Genomic DNA, 23,563 nt, shown 5'->3' with positions numbered 1-23,563 from the left:
AACATAAAACTGGCTAAAAGCTTTGTCACCACTAGATGTCACCAAAATACCAATAAAAAGGGTTTAGATGTACAAACAACTCTAGCTCTCTTAACCCTATCACTCAGCATGTACAAATGCAAAGATGAATTAAAACAGCATTTTAAATATGAAAGAACAGCACAGAAATGCAGGAACAGCATGTCTTGACATAAGCCATTTGCATCCCACATGTTTATTCCACCTCTTGTGATCAAAAGAGACCATTCATATTTAGTTCTTAATATATGTGATTTTTTCTAATTTAAGACATAGATTTTCTCATTCTGCTCATTCCATCCAAAAATAATTCTGTCCAACAGTTCTTAATGATGCTAAGGAAGAGAATGGAGATCCCTACTGAAGTACAATGGTACTATTACTTTATTTTATTTTTCTATATAAATCATAAGGGATATTATTTCATATAGAAGCTTGGGTGCAAAAGGAAAATCCATAGCAATTTATATATATGCAAATGAACCTTACAGTCTTCAGGTTTTTGCTGAATAGAAAATAGATTTTTAAAATTTCATATCAATGAGGTAATCTTACTTTTAAAATTACCATACAGGCTTTTCATAAGGGCAGTATAAAGTATGTGCCCCTTAAATCCACAGAAAACCCATTCCATCCACTAGCAATCTGAATGTTTTACCTGCTTGCTTTAGAAATGAATGTGTGGAAACCTGTATGCAACCAGCTTACAGCTTTTAGAGTGGAATGGTTGGCTGGTCATGTGAAGCACAGGCAGACTTCAGCTTTCAAGCAGGAAATCCATGTACTGTCCCTTAAACTATTTGTCTCATCTATTTCTGATTAAATTATTCATTCTTTCTCTGATGTTCTATCTCAAGACAATATGGCCTGTCAAAATACAGGGTGTACAAGCAGAAAGTAGTATTTATTTTGCAGCCACTTGTAGTCCTTCTGCACTAAACCTTGAAGCAGTACATGTTCATCCTAGGGATTAGGTAGTAAATTATGTCCTATATTTTGTCACCCATATATCATGAACTATTCCACATATTTGAGAATTAAATGGCCACCTATATCATTAATGGAAAAGTTGTGCCTCTTAACAATTGGGAATAATTTAAGGACAAATGAACAACAACAAAAAATAAAACTTCGCAAAGATGTGAAATGTGACATGCTGTCTCAAAAACTTTACGGAAAGAGTTATAACATTAACATAACATGAAAATTTTAGTAATGTAAATTATTACATGGCTATGTAATGGCACACTGATGTTCCATAAGTTTTTTTTTCTTCTCCTCAGAGTACTGATAATGTCATCAAGATTAAAAAAATAGGTTACAGAAATGCACCCTTTGTGATGTTATTTATCAGTATTACACATCCTGCTCACAGTTCAGTGTCACAATGTCAATATACTGAGGCAAAATCTTAAATCTGATGAAAATCATGCATAATAAAATTGAATATTAAATTTAAAATACATTAAAAGAAAGCTCACATCATCTTGTGTTATATCAGGCTGGTATCAGAGTAACATTGTATTTATATTAGCATATGATTTCAGATTCATGGAACTACAGCCATGAAATAAATAGGTGTGCTACATATTTTGTCCTCTTTTCCTTCCTATCTCCACCCAGGTTTCCACCAATGATAAATCCAAACCTAATCTCCACATATGCACGTTGGCTTAAAATCAGTTGATGTTCATCACTCCCTTGCAGCAACCTAATTACTTAAGATGAAGAGGAGGTAAATAGTTTGCTTCAGTAGGTATCAGAAATAACACTGTGCTATGATCTAGATGCAGGAGATGTATAGTGCTTTCTTTACACATGCCAGTCCACTCATCCCAAAAGCTGTGACATACTCAAGAGTTTCTTGTAACTATGCTCTACTATAACTTGAGACCGTTTAGCTTTTTACAGAAAATACCTGTCTTCTTATGGATTCAGGTCTCTATATGGAGTCCTTCAGAAAAACAAATTCCAGAGATTTCCTGAAACTTACTCTTAGAAATGAACATTTCATTCCATTATTTCTGTGCTCAGTTTAGCCAAACAAATAAATTATTTTCTTTCAGTGATGAAGAGACATTTATACAATTTACCTCCTGAACATCAATGCACAAGTAAAGACAAAGACCTGTGACAGTAAGTGATATAACCCATCAATGGGTCAAGAGTCAAGTGTATAATAAACCATGAACTTGCTGTTTTTGCACCTTCAACTTAAGAAGCTGACCTCTCTTTGATTGTACCAATGCAACAACTCCCCCCCAAAGGTGGAGGCAAGAGCTTCCTGGGGGTTAGTCTAAGAAATTGTATTCTCATAGTTTAGCTGATGCATGCAAGAAAGCTCACAACAGTGCCTTCTTATTTGCTGACAGAAATAGTATCCACAGGTCTTAAGTTTATGGGTAAAAAGGATGGCTATTCCTCTAATGTAATAGAAATAACAGAAGAAAATATATCCAGTTCACACCTGACTGTGCGTTCTGCAGACCTAAGATCATTCTATTAAAGTCAAAGCCCATTAGCAGTGTGTAAACAACATCTTAGACACTGACTGTTCATGTTGAATATATTTTTAAATGTTTTCAGTTCTCATTCAAGGCAGAAATGTCAACACTTTTGCCAGACAGTAAAGGGCAGACATTAAAGGGTGCTACAATCTTGAGGCTGCCATCTGGTATCTTTGAGTGCCAGTCCTGATGGAAAGGAGAGGTGATACTTAGGAAGGATGCAAAAGGATAGGCAGTGGGAGGGATTGGAGGGGGAGAGGCTTTGTCAGGAATTTCTGTTGCTCTTTCACATTGACTTTTCACTAAAATCTTGCACATAAATGATTTTTTTTTGTTGTTCTAGAGATGAAAACTGCTGACCTCTCAAAATCTGCTTGGTATCTCAGTGCCTTATACATGTGATTCAAATACAAATAAAGGATTGATGGCATTTATAACGTCTTCTACAGAAGGCATATTGATGGGGATTCATGAGTCACAAACAAATTGCACATGTGAAAGCAAACTGTATTGGAACACATTGCACATTCCATCCAGAGGCTGTTTTCTGAAGCTAAATACTATGGCTTACTCATTATGGGGGAAAACTGTATTTTAAATGGTAGTGGAACATATTCTCTGACACAAATGAATGAGGAAAGTTCTTTTCCTTTTCCTCTGTTGGCAAAAAAGGAGAGAATCACTGCCATCCCAATAGAATGGCAAAGGTCTGGGAATCCAAGAGAATGCAGATTGTGTTGTTTCCTTCCCACTAGACTTATGCTGATATAATGGATTCCCAAGTCACTCCCAGATAAGTAGGGATGGGGAAGTCAGAATCTAATTTATCTTTTCTATCAAAGATCAGTGGTTGTATTTCCCTTTCTGATGAACTTCTTCTACCCTTAAAACATAAAATCTACATTTACAACCAGAAACATTTGGTGAGATTCTAGATTTCTAGCTGTGATGACAGATATTTGGAATCATTTTGCCCAAAACTCGGGAATTATTTCTCAGATAGGTACACTAAACATTCATTCAGCTTATTGAAAGGCTAACCACTTTCTAGAAAGGAGGTGTATGTTTTGAACCTCTATTGTCCCTTACAATATGGTCAACAAAATTTCAGAATAAATTGTACTTCAGGCACTTAACTGAATACTAGTATATTTACACTTTTATAGCTGAAAGCAAAGATAACAAATATGGAAAGCATTAGAGCAAATGTTAGTTCTACAAATCAGATCAAAATCAGTAGAGTGCTTGGTGCTGCAAAACTAACCATTAAAAACAGAGGTTTCCATTTGGAAGCATCACTCATAATGTGAGTTAAAATATCTCCCAAGATAGGTCATGTGGAAAATGATGCCAAAATAACTGGTAAGTCAGTAGCAATCTGCAGACTCTTTCCATCTCTTGGCAGACTGATCATATTTTTAAAGTGAAAAACTGGGGTGTTGTGTTCGGGGTTCTCAGGGAAACATTCTGGCACAGGGAAAAGGAAGCTGGCCAGGAATTTGAAGAAAAAAAGAAAAAAAGAAAAAAAAGGGCAATCTTCATCTCACTTTCACTGCTAAAATAGAAAACTGGGACACTGTGTAGTAAGGACAGGTTGGGATAAATTTTTATCACTGTGTCACCTCTTCCCTGTCTCCACTCTCAATCTCATTCATTCAAATCTAGCTCAAGTCTTGTCCTCAACATGTGCATGTCAACATGCATGCCACCAATTCTGTGCATGATTTTGCTTTTTTTGTGCTCAGTTTTGACAACACAACTCAAACATCCCTAACTCAGAATCTCCCATAATTTTCTGCTCATTAGCTTAAGACCTCTAGCTGAGAGAACAGAACTTAAGCTTTCCCTTCAGAAATACTCTCTCTTTTCATGCTATGATTTCCTTTTCCTCCTTTTTGATCATTTAGCACTCAGGACCAACATTTCAACACTGAAACTTACATCACTTGACACTCAGGGTACTATTCTTCTCTCTCTCCTTTCCTACAATCCCTTCCAAGATCAAAGATTTTCCTTTGGTTTGTAAACTTACCTTCCTTTATTATTAAGTCCATACCTCAGCATACTCCTACACTTTACACATGCACACTCCCTGTCCTCTTGCTGACTGAAAAGTTTGAACATATGGTTATAAAGGCAATGATGAATTTTGTATGCATGGAGGTTACCTGTGTGAGTTACACTTTATTATCTTTTCTTTCTCTCCATCTCTCTACTAAACTGTTGCAATATGTTTCACAATATTTCAGTAGAATCCATAATTCTGAGATTTACAGGGAGTAAATCTCATACTTTATTACACATACTTTATTACTAAGATTTAATGTGTTCTGGAGGAAAAGATAGTAAACAGTAACAAAAGAGTTACCCTCCAGGAAAGCTGACTAGAACAGTAACAGAAGAGGTCAAATAGGTTCCCCAGTTACAACTTAGAAAATATATTAGACTTGAAAATACATAGTAAGTGGAAGCCCTTCATGCTAACAAGAATATTATCAATTTATAAGTGGTCACACATTGCAAGTGATCAAAAGTTAGATTTTCCGGAAGAACAGATGATATTCAACAAAATTGCAGAAAACATTGATTCTCAGAGCATAAACACCATCTCTTCTGCAATGGTGGAACAACCTATTCCCTGATTAACAATGGAAAACTTGAATGCTTCTGAATTCAGCAGAGATAAAATCTATTAACTTTACGCATGATCAGCACCTCAGAGTAGAAAATGCAGACTTTATAGTTTAAATCTGTATAGCGGACAAAGAGCTGTAAAAACAAGGACTGAATTCACAGTCAAATTCACTGTGACTTTCACCCTACATATTTTTAACCTGCTCCTTCTATTATTTGATATTAGTTTAGGTTTATCATATATGGAAGGTACTGTATTTAATTTGCATTCAATTTAAGAAAGCAGTTGTCCTAGAAGTAGGTTAGAGGTTGATGAATGCTGATGAATATTTATCCCAGCTATGTTCTAATGGTATAATTATTTAGCAGGGAGAATTTTTAGGAAATTCAAGAAGGAAACAAAATGTAGAAATAAATATAAACTAATTTGAATATCGGCATGTAAGTATGGTAGAGTTGTGGAGTCTCAGTTTGTGGACATAATCAACACATGGCTGGATACAGTCCTGTGAAACCTGCTCTAGCTCACCCAGCTTGAGGAAGGAGTGGGACTAAATGATCTCAGAAAGTCCCTTCCCACCTCAGCCATTCTGTGATTTTGTGATCCTCCCAGGCTAGTTTCTTCTACTAGCTAGAAATAGCCAAGTTTTCCTACTAAAACACTGTTGTTGCAAAGTAGAAACCAAAAGCATAAAAGAAATAGATCTCAATATATCCTGTCTATAAATATGATCTTGTTACCACAGGAAATAAACTGTCAGTTAATTTAATTAATAAAAAAAAACAAAAAACAAAACAGCTCAGATGAAAGCTAGCTTGGAAGTAGCCCAGAGGTCAGAAATTGAAATCTTTGATGTATGCTCAATCTTCAACATATGTCCTTGCATGGTGCTGTTTATAAGTTTCTGAAAATGGTGAAGACACTCTGCATTTCCAGTGGGTGTAGGAACAGCAGAAACAGTCAAGGAAGTGAACTTCCCAGATGATGCAATGGAAGTAGTGTCTCCTATGCCCATCTGAAACTTCATTTAACAACATAAGGTTTACAGTCAGTCTAACATTACAATGCTAAATTCATTCAGAGGCTAAATTGGTTTATTGCAACTGAAAATGGCATTGCAAGCATTAATGTCATTTTTGAATTTGACACTAGGCATAAATGCTTTGGTAGGACAGAAGTCATGAGTTTGGGCCTTGAACTATACCTATGAAAGCTGTGACAAAACAATGAAAAAATCCATGCTAAAGCTACAAAGGTGATTAAAAAGACAAGAAGTTGCAAAATAATTTTGTCAGTACTAAGGAAGTCTATATAAGAAATTAAAGTTTTGAAAGAAATTAAAATGATCGTGTGTTCATGAATAGTTAGTGAACACTAATGTGTTCACTAATTTGAAAGAGTTTGGGCCTCATTTTTCAGAACGCTTTAAATAACAAGCACAGATCCAACTCATTTCAGTCACAGCTGTGATCATTTGGCACTTCTATGTATCTGCCAAGGATGACTCAAATAGGTACCCAGAAAATGTGGCCATTTTTAGCAGCCATTAGGAGCCATATGTGAAATTTGGTTTAAGTGTCTCGATTACCATCACATTACAACTTTGTGGTAGATTCAGTTCTCACTGTCACAATTCAAATTCCTCATTCTTCACCTACAATTTGCAGACATATTCTGTTCCTACAGACTTTCCTAGTTACATGATAGATAAATCAATTTTCTTTTGGTCCTAGTTATGTGATGGATGAATCAGTTTTCTTTTGGTAATTTATTCTTTTTCACAGTTTATCCTCGATATACTCCTAGAACATAGTGTAATGTATTCAATTAGGCAAATGTGAAAAAATTCTACAAAGAACAGGTAAATAAGGACTATGCCTTAAAAGTTATGCATGAGTACTGAACTGACTTTACTGAATTAACCTCAGTTCTTGAGTTTCCTGAACTCTGAGTTTCTAACTTACAAAATTAACATTCTTGCTTTGCAGTTGGTACATTTTTTTTTTGGTTTTGTTTTGTTTGTTTGTTTTTCAGAAGACATATAGAAAAAATTATCTGCATTGTAACCATGTTGTGTCTTGTGTGTAACTACCAGCACAGAACTTAGGTGATATATATGGAAAAGTAGTTGGCTGGTAAGTAGTGGACTATTTCCTTCAGCTGATGTTACAGCCGTTTTCACAGCATGTTTCATAGGTATTTTTTCACAACAGAAAAATTCTGGAGTAATTAAGGAGGAAATAGTATAGTTATGTCAGTAGATTGCTGCCCTGTAGCTAATGAGCCTGTGGTCTTAGCAGGCTTATTAGAATAGATGCAGTTCGACACTAACATGCCTAACAATTTTTATATTTGACTTAGTCTTTGTAAACAGGAGTTCATCAGACCGTATGGGCCTACCAGCTGCTAGGTAGAATTGAAGCATGCCTAATGTTCAGTGTTGTGCAGTATTAAGTTGAAACATGCCTCGTGTTCAGGAAATTATATTGCCCAGTTCTAAAGGGTTCTTACTAAGAACTAGAACGTGATATCCACTAACGTGAGATGAACCGTAGTATCTACAAATTCATAACTTGGTTGTATTTGGCTGGACAAAACTCAGTGGACAAAATTCAGGTTTCTGCTCCAAAGCATTCATGGTCTAAGAATTTCATGTGAAATGCTGTGAGAGTTTTAAAATACTAGAAAATCCTTAAGCAATATTTATCATCCAACATCTGACATGAGAATGTCAGTCCAGAGTTTAAAAACTTAGCAAATTTAAGTGCAAATCAAAATTGAATATTAAAATCAAAACTGAATATTAAATTTGAATATTAAAGTAGTAAAAATAAAAATGAATATATTTGAATATATATTGAATAAATTGAAAATAGTAAAAATAAAAAATGAATATTCAAAATTGAATATTAAAATAGTAATGCATTAGTCAGCATTTTCTAAAATCAGTGTCTTTCATGTGTAGGAGCACAAAGAAGCTTCTATGATCCTAGATTATTTTCTCCCCTTAACCGTGTGAGGTTTTTGTTTGTTTATTTGTGCTTTTTTTTGTGTGTGTGGAATGTACGTGACTTCACATTGTCAAGGGTTTACAATCTTTTATAAGTAATTTCAACAAAATATTAAAGGAAAAATTGAGAAACCTATCAATTTTTCATATGGAATTGATATTCCATATTCTAAAGCAGAATCACAGTATCCTCATTACTGTGGCTTTCTGAAATGAGTTAACAAAAGACTGGGGAAGAAGTTTAGTATGGTTGTCTTTCATTATATTAATAATATTTTATAATATATGGCAGTGATGCATAACCTTTCATGTATGTTTACAAAGTAGTGACATAATTGTTCATGCTTACATGATAATTAAATGTGTTGATGTTTACAATTAGATGTAATAGCATAAAGATGGTCTGAATGTTTGCCAATGTATCTTCTATCTGGATCTTTTAAAAATAATATACAGTAGCAACTAATTAGGTAACTAATCTTTATGGCAATTACAAATGGTTTGTACAATACACACACAAGCAGACACACATACACATATTAACGTTCTTACCTATCTAAACATAATTAGTTGGATAAAGTCAGTACATTTTTCCATATAAGTGCCTTTCTTCTGTCTAAGGCATATTATCCTTACAGAATACCTGGCTGGATTTAAATTGAAATACAATATAAGTAATTGTGAAGTATTTTATAATAAAGTTTACATTATTTGACATCATGAAAAGAAAATTTTCTTAGCACTGTGATTTGTATGTACATTTTAGAGTAGCATGAATCAATCAACTCCTGTAGAGGAATGACAAAAAGGGTCATTTATATGTCTGACATAGAATTTACATAAGAATACATGTTTTTTTGTATTTTGATAAAGACGAAGGTGTTTCTTGTTCACTAAGACTGAAAATCTTGGATGATTTTTTCTTGTGGTGACATTATAAAGGACAAAAGGCTATAAGTACTGTCGCTTCAGAAAAATGTGCAACACAATCTTTAACCATTGCAATTAATCACAATTTCCTTACAGAAAAGGGATAAATTGTGGGCTATTTAAATATGTACAAATGAATACTAATATATTTCTGTTTTCGAATGGTTTTTGGGGGGGAAAGCTTGGTTTAACTTTTAAGTTTTCAAGGGTTGAGGATTAATGTGGCTACTGTGCATTTCTGAACAAACAAACAGTTTATTAAAACTGACCTGTAGGAAACTTAAACACAGCAGGAACTCAATAATCTTTGTTCATTGCAGCTTTACAGAACCCAGAAAAGGGGACAGTGCGTAAGTACTGCTTAACACATTTGATATGTTACAGTTGTAAAACTGTAACCATGAGCAGCTAATCTAATTTAAAAAAAAAAAAATCAGAAGTGATTATTAAGCTTCAAGGGAGATGTGAACAAGTGTTAGTGATTGAAGAATATGTGGGACTTCCATTCAAACAGTCAAATTAAGTGATCAGCCCCTATTTAGGAGCCTTTTCAATATATTCTATGCCCCAGGGAATCTAGATCCAACCAAGAGCCATGGCCTGTGGTTGTTCTGCCTACATTTGCAACAGCTTGAGGTATGCCATCTCACATGGCTTAGGGAAATTGCTGCCAGCATAAACCAAATAATTCCCTCCCTCTGGTCTTCAAGAATAGCTGGAAAGTGTAATCTCTCATTATCAAACCTTCTGCTTTATTCTGTCCTGCTGTAGCTCAGTGTCATTGGCCTCGTTCACAGTCATCTCATCTTTGTCACAGATACATTTTTTTAAATGTGACAGAATCACATTTAGTAATCATGAGCTTGACAGATATATGTCTGTAAAAGAAAAAATATATTAAGGGTAAATATGGAAAGATTTCATACAAGTTTAATATAAAATTTATACATTTTTTCCCATGAAGGTTCACACATTTCAGTTGAACAGATAAAAACATTAATTATGATGTAATGCAATATAGTCTTTCGAGTAATAAAGGTGGCATCTTTCTTGAAAATTCCTTGTGTGTTCATTCTGTTCATTCTAATATATATTTTTTCAAACATTCTTTACACCAGCTTCAAATTTCATCATGAAAATTAAACCTTGAATTTCAGCTGTGTCAGGAACATTATTCTATTGCTTTCATATCTGTAGCTAGGTCTACTGTAAACTGATAAATGAGTGCTCATTTTCTACTGTCATATACCAGCATTATTTTACCATTCATACAGACAATCTATCACATATTTGCCCAGCCAAGGACTTACAGACGTAATTACTTTACCTTACTCAAATTACTTCACCAAAATCTAATCAGCAACAGGGAGGTGCTGGTGCACCAGTCTCACAACATCTAAGCAACCTGAAAACAGTAGGTTACATGTGTTTTCTTCTCCTGTCATATAGTCCTCTGATTTATTGATTTGTAGATGAGAATCTGGACTCTTCCTCTGGATTTACTGCAGACTGAATTAAAAGGTATCTTGTGGACTACACACAAAATACTGTGGAATGATGCAGGAGAACTGTTTTCATAAACCTTCGTGACGTTAGTATTGGATGGGAAAGGATGGAGTGCTGAAATGGAAGCATGAAGTTTCTTACAGAAAATCTGAGAAACATCTGAGGGATGTCTATTTACAAATTCTAAGTAATTTGCCCAATTTATGGCTATGAGATCTGAATGATGATATTCAGTGCTTAACTTTCACTTACTCAAACTGACAAAGCAAGCCTGCAAATAGCCAAAAGCCTCATGATCTTTTGTTGACTGCAAAATCTCTTAAGCAGATTCTCTTTTCCTTTTGATCTGTAGGAATATCCTATGTTAGTGTAATCAGTAGGAACAGGATCTTGCTTTCTGAGTAGCGGGGGAAAAGGGAGAGAATACGCTCCAACATCTTAAAACAGATGCATTAGAAAGGACAGAACCAAACTGCTACTGCTGGAAAATCTGGAAAGAACATTGTGTTTGACACTTTATAGCAACTCACTTTTCTGAGAACATTTCTATATCCAAACCCTAGCAATTCTATGTAAGGCTATTTACACTTTTTTTTTCCTAGTAGCTTTCAGTTAAAGAGTGTTTATATAGATATCTAGAGCATCATGTAAGTATAACAAATAATGATGAGAAAAAAAAGATATACCTGAATTTATACACCCCAAAATATAGAAGTTGGACTAGATGATCTTGGAGATAGTTTACCACCTGAATGATTCTATGACTTACTGAGAGTTGCCCCAAAGTGACAATACAAGAATCACTCACACAAACTCAGTGCTCTTATCTCTGAAGAGTGACATAACATAGTTATGTCTTTTAAACATATCTTTCAAAGAAGATACCAGATGACAAAGAAATTGCCAAAGCTTTCCAAACACAGTGCTCTCTCTCAAGCATACTCTGGAACTCATTTTTATTTGTCCCCATCTCTACTCTGCGTATCTATTCTTTCTACAGGACAAAGGCCACCTTGTGTCATACTCCCTAGTTTTGGGAATAATATTAAGTTCATTGGACTATGTTTTTGTATCCTCCAAGTTCAGTTACTGGATTTATTCCACTCTTCAATTAATTTTACTTCAAGAAGGGATTTAGGCATGGGAAAACTCCAGGCAGCAACTGAAGGCAAAAAGATCTGTGGGGGTGTTGGGTGATCAGAAAGAATAGATAAATCTCAAATAAGATGAATACTGAAGGTCTAATAAAATTCTGTTTGAGCCACTTCTTCCAGCTATATGATTATCTCATGTTTAGGTTGGGATGGTAGGATTCACTAATATCTGAGATTCCATAAATATGCATCTTCCCAGCAGAGAAATTAATAAAGAAGACAAATTAAGAGAGGGATTATGTGAAAAGAATAGATCAAACCGGTTGCAAGCCAGAATAGGATCTGGGTAAGATAGGATAAGATCTGTGATCTTCTGTTCAGTGTAGGTTTCATGATGCTGCCTACTCCCAAGTGCAGTAAAAGATTTAATCACTCCATTTGATCTGATCAGGGAAAATGATAAATGAAAGAAATCTTTAAATATAGTGAACATTTTATCAGTCTTTTATTAATTATAATGCATTTCTCTGTCCTTATTGGCATGTAACCGATGAGCATTTACAAAGTAGTAGTCTGATGAAAAGTATAAATACACACTGATGTGTTTTAACTGCCAAATAACATTTTAAGGTTCATTAAGCGTTATGATATATTTTCTATTAAAATGAAAGAATCTTCAAAAACAAAACCTACTACTCCATGAAGCAGGATTATTAAGTCAATCAAATTTCTCTATTCTGATTTCTGCAATAATCAAGGGAAACTTTTCTTTCCAAGGACATAGAGAAGTAGCCACAATTAAATTTTTGTTGTTTTTGCCAAAGAATGAAGAGAACTAAGTAGTAAACATGCCCTAAAAGCAAAATGCATAATAAAATTCTTAACTTTAGTATGAAAGACCTTTAATAAGTATCAGGAGTTGAGCATTAGATTTCTAAGCAACTCAGCATGAGTTGTATTAGCTGTCAAAACAATTCTAGAAGAAGGACCTGATCTTCCTTTAAGTTACTTCTTACTTACAGTAATTATTTTAGATTAATGAAATATACCATTTCAAATATCAAAAGGAGCTGTACATTATATACAGGTAAAATGAAAGATCTTGAGATAAACAGATACATTCTGTCTTGGAAATTTAGTGATCCATCACTATCAAACCACAGAACCAATTCTACATTCTCACTTATTTATTTATTTTTAAAATTTGTTAAAATTACACACACACAGACAAATATCATAAGGAACTGCTACCCACATAGACCACATAATTGACACACTGTGCCTGGTACGGCATTTGCTAACCAGCATATTATCTAGGGCTGTTCAAACCTTCCCTTTTATGTCAGTCAGTTCAAAGCTGCTATTGCAGAAAGATAGATATTTTATGTCAAAAGTCATTTGACCAACACATTCGCTTTCCTTAGCAACTCCGCATAAATGTGTTGTGACATTTCATCAGTAATAAGATTTAGTTCAGTAGCTGAAAAGATGACAGACTCTGATTAACAGTCTTTTTGGTGAAGACCACACTGGTTACTTTGACTTTCAGGTTATGTCTGTTAAAGCTCAAGTTCGGTGTTCCCTTCCTTTGAGTATGCAAATATGCATGGGTGAAGATATGTATTATTTACAAATGAAGTCTAAATTGTTGATCTCTTTTGTGCAAAGTTTTTGCCTTGCCAAGAGGAGTTTGTTTCCATTCTTCTAACTGTCCCCATTACGTATTTGCATAGCAAAGTAGATGATCTGTACAGGTTGCCTGACCACAAACAAGATCAAAATTTGTCTGGCATAATATGTCACTATGACATTCTCCTTGCAATATCATTACATAATGCAATATATTGCAGTGACACCTACTAGTTTTCTCAGGTGGCTACATTTCTCTATGTGAAGTTTAAGGTCTGTTATGAACCATATTTTGGAATGTGAGAATGTGTCTATATGAACAACCAAACCTATAGAAAACGGATTACATGGACACTGCAAATTCAGCTTTTACGCAGGTTTTCTACTTAACGGTACAGGTGATATTATATTTTCTAACATTTTTTGGACTTACAGTTTTTGTAAGCATCTTACCAGGCAGATGTTTTGCAATACAAAGGGCAAACTGAACAGGTTAAAACCCCCACCCAGTGTTGGTTTAACAATTCCTACTTTCACTGACTTTGTCACATTTTAAAATATACCAAAATTTAAAACGAACCTATATAGTCCTTGATGATTACGTTAAAATGGCTTGTTTCCATTAACAAAGATAATGTCATTTCTTTATTTCAGTTTTTATTGTGAATCATATTTAGGAGGAAGTGGGGTCAGTATTTAAAAAATCTCTTTAATTTTATCGTGTAAGTGATTATTATAAGCACCTCATCAGGTGTTAAGAACTCTTGAGTATTTCCTTTTGGAGGACTGTAGAAGGTAAATAATGTCTAGAAGCAAATAGAAGAAACTGTTTTTCAGTGTTTCAAGTGATTAGAATAGTATAAGCTAGGCCCTAGCTGCAGAAGCCTGCTTGATATTGGATATAGGATTGATATTGGGAATACAACAAATGACTTTATACATTTTATGTAGTGCTCATAATTAGCTTATCAGAACACCCACAACTGATGATTTCTGGATAAAGACAGATAATGAGGATAAGGTTTTAGGAACTATGTGTATTTTTATGCTGTTACTGAGTTCTAACAGGTTTTCTTTACTAAAATTGATTCATCCTTGGTATTATTATTATTTTTATTTACCCAAATTTTAAAGTACATATCATAAAATGACACTAAAGAAATGATATAATTCAATGTTAAGCATTATAGATTAATTTACAAAAGTACATTGCCAAACCTTTTGAGTGTTTGGTTCGATGACTCAAATTCAAGGGCAGCGAAGTTACCTAGGATATCAATGGATTTGCCTTTCTTAGGAATGGGAGAAAATATTAGACTCTATTTGTGCTGTACTAAGGGAATGAGATTGGGGGACACAGGTGAATATTGATAGTATACCAATGAATTAGAAAAGTTTGGGAGAAGCAGTGTAAAAGAGCTTTCCCTCTGAATGGATTTATAAAGCAAATTTCTTTGACCGTTGAATTTAAGACAGTGATATATTTTGTTTTACTCAGCCTGTTATACAGATTTTGCAGTCAGATGCCTGAGAGCCACAGAAACTAGACAAGAAGAGCTGCAAGATTATCTGATTACCACCAGGGGTCACATACTTTGCTATTTTATCAGTCATATTCTTAACTTGTATTTGTATTTATTTTCATCATAAAGAAGTATACTCATATACTGTTTAAGTACATACAGTTGCTTCTACTTTACAGTGCATGATATTCAGAACAATACGGTATTTTCTTTGTTTTCTAACCATTGAGGAAATATAAAAAACCAAGAGAAGTAATAATAAAAGGAAACACAAAACAAAAGCTGAAGGTGGAATGTAAATATACAATCCACCCAAGCAAGTTTCTGTACTAATAAATTGGTGTTCATGCAAAGTTGTTTTTTTTTTTTTTTTTAATTGTGGTATGTGCATTTAATTTTTCTTTACTATGTACTGGTACATGTGTGTATGGGGGAGAAAGTGATGTTTCTGAGAACTAAAGGTATGGAAGACGGTTTACTTTTAATAAAGTAGTCAGATGAATCTACTTAAAGGCCAAAACAGTGGAAAATTTGTTAAGCATGCTAACATGAGCAGATATAAATAGAGTTTCAAAACCCGATGATAAACAACAGTAGCTGTTTCCTCCTGTGCTCTAAAGACAACTCAGACAATCATGACCTGGAATTTCTAAAGGGATTATAGACTATATGGATTACAAGTACCTTATGGTAATTATAAGTTATGGCAAGTTATGGTGTTAAGTCTTTAGAAATTTGGATGCTCCTACCATATTCAGCAGCAGGCTCACATTTTCCCAGTCTTCTTTTTGCCACTTGGATACTTATAGAAGGCCTTTGTGTTGCCTTTGACATCCCTCACCAGATTAAACTACTGATGGGGTGGACTAGCTAGGTTAATGTGAAATATAGTAGAATGACATAAGTTATATCACAAGCAAATGTAATCTATGGCATTTAGGCGGCAAAAACATCGACCGGAGTTACAGTAAGGGGGAAAAAAAGACAAAAGACACGCCCAGTGCAGTTCTTTCAGAACTGCAGAGTTCTGAAAGCTGGATCTCCATACAGTGCACATCTGTGTGAATATGGTCATCCCAATTGCATACGCAAACTAAACCTGGAAGCTAAAACAGATGCCTCTGCTGTCATAGCACAGATAATCAGCAAACGACACAACTGGACCAAAGGTAGTTAGAAGCTGATGATGAAAAGTTTATCAGAGTTACCTTCTTGATTTATCTTGTCACTTTTTTTTTCTTTCTTTAAATGTAACATCTTTAAGAAAACTATTTGCTTTGACTAGACCAAGACAACATGGAAAGGAACCGTTGTGTAAATGAAAGATCAGGGTAATAACAAAAGCAAGTATCACATAATATCATGTAAAGGTGAGCTAGTGGTGGAAGCAGGCAAAAAAAAATTGAAACAAATTCTGAGAGGGATTTTTAGAGGTTAAAGATAGCAGGAAGTTATCTGACTCGTGAAACCAATTGGAATTAGGAGTCATATGGGAGTGCAATAAATACTTCATCTCCTAGGAAAAAAATAAGTGTTATTGAGCATGTAGGTTATTCGTTCAAAGCCTAGGAATGAAGAATTTCCTTTTCCCATCAGCTATACCAGCTATGGTAACTAGGTTTCGGGGTAGGGAGCATGGGTTTGAGCATTCAAACTACATTGTTCCTCTTACCGAGGTTGTAATTTCCTTATGTGGAAATTTGAGTAGAAGGCAACTTTTCTTTGTTGGACCAATCTTGTCATAGGTACTCAGTAAGAGACGGCTACTGATTTCAGTGACTATTATAATGTAGATTTTATCCTTATATCCAGTTTTATTACTGTTTTTAAGTCAAGCAACATAAACCTATTCCAGGTGGGTTCTGGTTTCCATAAAAACTAAATTACAATTTGCTTTTTAAGAAACCAGTCAGTAATGATGGTGTCCTGGGCAAATGATGAATAGCTATTTTGGCTTGTTTCATAAAAATGGTGTTTTCATATTTCATAGTGAGCTGAACAGAAGAACTGTAAGGGAATTGGACTGAACCTGGAGTTTTCTACAAAGTCATTCTGTACTCACAAGAAAGCAGTATCCCAACAACTACACTGTTACTAGTTCATTTCATTACAAATGTTAAAAAAATCACACTAGTTTTCCATCTTTCACCTTTTCTCTGAGATATGAAGCGTGGGCTAAATTTACATAGAACTACACATGTACATTCCTAAATTTTTGCTATTTTTTTTTTCCTAAGCAAGCGACTCTTTAGCCTTTATTGCTATTGTTTCCTAGCACTTATTCTCTTCCATTCCTGTTTTTTTTTTTTTCTCTTGCATACTTGAATGACAGAAAGCTTCACCCTCTATCACATGACCTAAATATTCACTTACAGAGAAATATTTTCAAAGCAGTGACCTTCCAGAGCAGGCTACAAATTTGATAGTAAAAGCCATTCTATTGATGCTTCTCCTTTCTTTTGTTCCCTTCTCTGAAGGAGAGTAGATTGGAAATACAGCAATTATTCTGCCTGGAAATTGAAAGGGATTTCTGAGCAACCTTGCACAATTGAGCTGGCACATGTAAAAACTGTTTCTGACTCACTGAGCTGGCATATACTGCTAAATCAGCACTGGCAGGGCTCCAGACAGCCTGTCACCAACACTGGATATTGCAGTAAGTACCAGTTCTGAGTATTGTATCCAAATTGGTTTTATTGAGTTGTTTCCTTCAGTGCTGAAAGGTCTGGCTTAAGAAACGAAAGCCTTGGACTAAAAATAAAGAGACCACAGTGGAAGTAAGTGTATGTCAGCTGAGCCATGGTAATTGAGTATGCTATTAATAAAAAGACTGCTTAAATTTCTTTCAATGCCCATATTCTTACATGGACAGACTTTTTATTTTTTACAAGTATATCAATTAGTTTCTCAATTATATTTCTAAAATAGTTCAGAAAATAAAAACATAGACCAAAACATTCAAAGAATGATTATAAGCTGCAGTACCTATGATTTGCTCAGGCCTAGCAAACGATCTATTTTTCTTCAAATTTATTGTAACTTTTTAGTTGGGGTAGGAGGGTATCCTTAAGGAACTGTTCTCCTTTACAAGTAGCTAGGTAAATCTTGATATTATAGTCAATTAGTCAGTTTCTCATTTCAGTTTAACCTATGCCATATTTCCTTTCACATCCTGCAGACAGGAAAGATTCACAGAGACAGCAATCACAATACAGCTAATCATGGAAATCTACTAATCTGCGATAATTCAGTTGGATATGGTCTGTATGCTTGATATACACAAAGTGACACCCACTTTGGACAAGATGTGTCCCATTTAAATTAGGTATGTATTAAGGAGTTTCCAATATACTTGATGGAAAACGATCTCTGGGTCTATAGTAGGGTTCATATATTAAATATCACTGAGTGTAGAGAAAGAGAAGATGGCAGAGGTAAAAACAGCAGGGAAGTATGCCATATTAGAATAATGGAGCCTGTGACCATGCATCCGGGATGTCAGAAACCCCACGTAACTCTGTAAAAGTTTGTCATCACTGCACTTAGTGTCCATGTTAACCAGATTAAAGGTAATCTGTGTCACTATCTATGCTGCAACACCTTCTTTGATTGCACAGTGGGCGTACCCATAATCCTTAGGAAAATAGGAATGGACCATAGAAAAATCCATCTACCTTTCTTTTGCAAAACAGAATGAACTGTATCTGAATTACTCCTGCTGTATTTTATCAAATTTAATCCAAAAAAGCTTCACCAAAGGATTTAAAGATGGTCTGACACATTCCAAACAATTTGTTTTGTTAACAGATGAAAACTTTTCCATTGCAGACTTCCACATTATCCACTCTCCAGTTAAAGCAGAGACAATGTAAACCTCTAACAATGTGTTGGAAAATACTAGAATGCTTGGTTATCCCTGTGTACAGGTTCCAGCACATAGTGGAAATGGAATAAATCTTGCATTGTAGAATAACAGTGAAATTCACTGGGCTTGAGACAATGGTGAAATAAATGTATTCATTTACAAACAAACAAAAAATAACATAGGTATTAAGACAATAGGTACAGAAAAGATGTTTATACCTGTACCTAGTACTTAGTAGGTTCCAAATTTTTTCTCATCCTGTCAAGCTAAAACATACTTCAGGGTTTCTAGCTGATGTGCAGCCCTGTATCTTCACATTGTATTAATGAGAAGGAATCTGTCAGAGAGCCGTCATACTTATTTTTACAGCAGATTATCTTTGAGAGCTATTCATGTTCAAAATCCCCCTCCCTCCAATTCTTTCTGGTTTTCTTAATATTAACACAGCGGTGAAAAGTTTTCTTTCATCACTCCATTGCCTTCCTTTCCCAGCTTTGAAAATGCCAGGGTCTTCTGGGCATGGTTAGATGCCATTATAACCTGCTCAAATACTCAGGGGTGAATTACTACCAAATCAAGAAGGAAAATGCTCTTTTCCACCTGCTAGCAATGCTCAGTCATTGGTACCTTCATATTTATGAAGATAAATTGAACTTTATGTTACATATAAACGTGTAAATTGACAATCAGACTTCTGCAAATGGGATTAATACTTGCTTTTGATTAAGACTGTGTCAATTCATTGATCTTTGATTAAAACCACGTAAAAATAACTGACTTCGGGGTGATATTGAGCTTGGGATGAACAAAGCGACCAATCCTGCCTTTACAGTTATTGAAACTAATGATTCTACAGAAGATTCTACAGTCTGCTGAAGCTATCTTCACCCATATCACAGAATCACAGAACTGTAGGGGTTGGAAGGGACCTCGAAAGATCATCGGGTCCAACCCCCCTGCCAAAGCAGGTTCCTCAGAGCAGGCTGCCCAGGTAGGCGTCCAGACAGGCCTTGAATATCTCCAGAGAAGGAGACTCCACAACCTCCCTAGGCAGCCTGTTCCAGTGCTCCGTCACCTTCACCGTGAAGAAGTTATTTCACATGTCTGTGCACAACTTCCTGTGCTCTGACTTGCAGCCATTGCCCCTTGTCCTATCCCCACAAACCACTGAGAAGAGGTTGGCTACATCCTTCTGTCCCCCACCCCTCAGGTATTTATATACATTGAGGAGATAGATCCCCTCTCAGTCTTCTCCAGGCTGAACAGACACAGGTCTCCCAGCCTTTCTTCATAGGGAAGATGCTCCAGGCCCCGTATCGTCTTTGTGGCCCTCTGCTGGACTCTTTCCAGGAGATCCCTGTTTTTCTTGTACCAGGGAGCCCAGAACTGGACACAGTACTCCAGGTGAGGCCTGACCAGGGCAGAGTAGAGGGGGAGGATCACCTCCCTTGACCTGCTGGCCACGCTCCTTTTAATGCACGCCAGGATCCCATTAGCCCTCTTGGTCACAAGGGCACAGTGCTGGCTCATGGTCAACCTGTCGTCCACAGGACCCCCACGTCCTTCTCCTCAAAGCTCGTCTCCAGCAGGTCGTCCCCCAGCCTGTATACTTTGGGTTGTTCCTTCCCAGGTGCAGGACTCTACACTTGCTCTTATTAAATCTCAATTTGGTTTCTTCCTGCCCATCTCTCCAGCCGGTACAGGTCTTGCTGAATGGCAGCACAGCCTTCTGGCGTGTCAGCCACTCCTTCCAGCTTCCTGTCATCGGCGTACTTGCTGAGGGCAGACACTATTCCCTCATCAAGGTCATCGATGAAGATGTTGAACTAGACCAGACCCAGCACTGATCCCTGGGGAACACTGCTAGTCACAGACCTCCAGCCAGACTCTGCTCCGCTGATCACCACCCTCTGAGCTCAGCCAGTCAGCCAGTTCTCAACCCATATGTTATTACACTTTCCATTTACATGTTGGTTTTCAACGTCTAGATTAAATTTTCTTTCCTGAAATTTTAGGCTATTCTTTCTCATTGTATCTAACATAGGCTGGGTTAATAAAATATTCCCTCCTTGCTGCATTCTCTCTTTGCTTTAGATACCTTCTTCCAACCTCTCATCGTATATTGTGTTTTCCAGATCTCGCTTCTAGTTCTTCTTTTCTGTATTCTGTTCGGATGCACATAACTCTTGATATATCATTCGCCATGACTGGATGGAGTTTTCCAGCAGACCAAAAGGATAATTCAACATGCCTTAAACACTGTATGAGATCTGCTGTTTCAGATCATATTCTGCAGAACTCCTCCCTCACCTGATACTTCCCATGCTCTGTATAGCTGATGGTTGTTGCCTATATGTAAAACTTTGGCATTTGTTCTTGTTGAGCAGCAATCTCTTTGCAGTACCACCTTTTCAGTTCATTAAAAACTGACTGAATTCAATTATGTTTTCCATTATGCTTGCAATTCCTCCCAAGTTGTGTCACCTTCAAATGTGGTAACTGTTTTCTATTCTATAATCCAAATCCATAACATAAATACTGAAACAAACAGGACAGATCCTTCTGGAAGCTGTACTGATATATCATTCTAGTTAGTGGGAGGGCTTTCAATTTATTTGATAGTGACTTTGTCACTGGATCTTAACTTGCTTCTGAGAATGTAATGGAGGACAGGGTTAAAACCTTGTGATGTTAACACAAAAAAGAATCTGACTTGAAATAAACTTCTGTGCCTTAACCATCCATAGATAACCAAAGCAGTAGGCCTAAAGGTTTGTGAAAGAAAAATGCCAAGCTCAACAGTAGACTCTTCAGCTGCGGTCATCTTGTTTTCTCTATGGCATCACTATTTTTTATACCTTGAGCTGATGAAGACATGCATGCTGAAACGCTTTGGCTCGCTTGCTCTTACTAGCACGAACTGGCCTTAAGGAATGTGATTAACAGAGCACTAGCCTTTAAACCTCTACTGTAAAGAAACAACTCTGTCACTTTGCAAAAAATGATTTTTACCCTTAACAGATGTGTAATATGCCATATAGTCTGACTCACTGTAAGAATTTTATTTATCTAATGCTATGGTTATATTATAACCAAAGCTGAAATATTTGAATTATTTTGAACAGATAGTTAAAGGAGCTTTTTCTATGTCCTTGAAAGGACACTAATGATGATCATATATAATACACTAAACACCTCTGCAAACCACTCTGCTCTGGATTAGCTTTATTCAGAACATAGACTGTGATTTTCCTTTGGAAATCTTTATAATTCCTGTGACCTATACAGTTGAAAAAAAACCCATCCCACAGCTATACTTTTCCAAAAGCAGAACAAAGAGAAGAAATAACATACCTTTCACAAGGGACTTGGTATTATCTGAAACCCTATAATCCAAATCTCATTCTGTTTCTTCAGTTGGTTGAGTGATTTCAGTAGGCGTGCCTGCAATCTAATCAATTTTAAAACAGCTGTAAAAATACATTTCATTCACCAAAGGCCATCCTACTCATGGATTAACATCAAAGTTAGTAAACATAAAAGGGATGTGATGAATTACAAATACCTCAATAGTACCATACAACTTACCCCAAGACTGTGATTTATCAGCAATATTTGGGGTAGCTGCTCCTTTGGAACATAACACTATCACTAAGGAATAATATATATATATATATATACATATATATATATATATATATATATATATATATATATAAACTGCTTTATCTAGCAGCAAAGAAACATTTCTTCCTGTACCAGGAAGATCTTGTGAAACACTGTACTAGCTGATTAACACTCATCTGGAAGTTTTAAAAGGGGCTTTACATAAATAAAATATCATAATCATGTTAAAACATATAGAATATGTTTTAGGTGAGATGAGCTATAGTAGCCTTGCTAATAGTTTGTCCCTATGTGTGCTTTCTTGAGAACCAAGGATGTTTTTGCTAGAGCTGCTTCTCACAATATACAATACATCTGTGAATGGTAAATGCAAACATGCATGGTACCTTAGTAGCAATAGTGTTTCTGGTGACAATAAATTATATTAAAATACAGTAAATATGGAAAGGTTGAGAGTGGAAGAAGGCTAAAAAGAAGGACCTTAAAAGAAACATTGAAGTATTTTGCATTGCATTTCCTCTTGTTCTTCAGAAACAAAATATTAGCATTATTCTTTGTGTTAGAATAAACATACAAATAGGAAAAAAATTACCAAACAGAAAAAAATAAAAATTCTTGCTGTCAGCATTCCAAAGACAGATGGATTAGGAATAGAAAGGATGTGATATATTAGAATATATTAGTGCAAAAATCAAGCCTGTGCTTAGCCATAGTTCCTGAAACGAATCTGAGTTTTATTTAACAAAATACATTCACCTGTATATTGTCAACCAGAAGTTCCCCACGCTTTCAGTCTATTTCCTGTCTTTGTCAACTGGCAGATACTTCATGGGAAGTCACTTTTATTTTTTCCATCTCATCTCACTTTAATGCTGTGTGCATTGTTTTTCCTATATATAGGCAAAATTGTGTGGAAATTTTTCCTATATATAATCAGTAGTTGCCTCATAATTCAGAGAATATTTTTTTTTCTTCACAACTGTTTCTGCAAAGTTTCAGCACACTGAAGATCCAGTGAACTGTCAGTATAGTGGCTGTTACTTTGTCAGACACTGAAGACCTTCATGTGTGAGGGTGATGATGGAAAAGCTAAAACTGTAGCCAATTACAGTATCACCTTTACATTCAATGCTGTCTCCAAACAAATACCTTTCCCCTTTATACATGCTGCACATTCAATCATTCTTAGAGTGGGGGTAATTAAAGTGATTAAAAGGGC

The 23,563-nt window shown here is 35.6% G+C and overlaps 1 long non-coding RNA gene across 1 annotated transcript in view; it reads right to left on the bottom strand.

The window, feature by feature from the left end:
* Nucleotides 1–23,563, bottom strand: part of LOC137857648 (uncharacterized) — a 695,515-nt gene that overhangs the window by 5,535 nt on the left and 666,417 nt on the right. Inside the window, exons 3-5 of the long non-coding RNA XR_011097206.1 lie at nt 22,072–22,168; nt 9,845–9,978; nt 8,723–8,817 (exon numbers count right to left, since the gene is read on the bottom strand). This is a non-coding gene — a long non-coding RNA (uncharacterized lncRNA). The remainder of the gene's footprint in view (nt 1–8,722; nt 8,818–9,844; nt 9,979–22,071; nt 22,169–23,563) is intronic.

The sequence above is a fragment of the Anas acuta genome, chromosome 5, assembly GCF_963932015.1.
Source record: "Anas acuta chromosome 5, bAnaAcu1.1, whole genome shotgun sequence".
NCBI lineage: Eukaryota > Metazoa > Chordata > Aves > Anseriformes > Anatidae > Anas > Anas acuta.
Note: the sequence above shows the minus strand (reverse complement) of the source record. Positions and strands in the feature narration are given on the sequence as shown.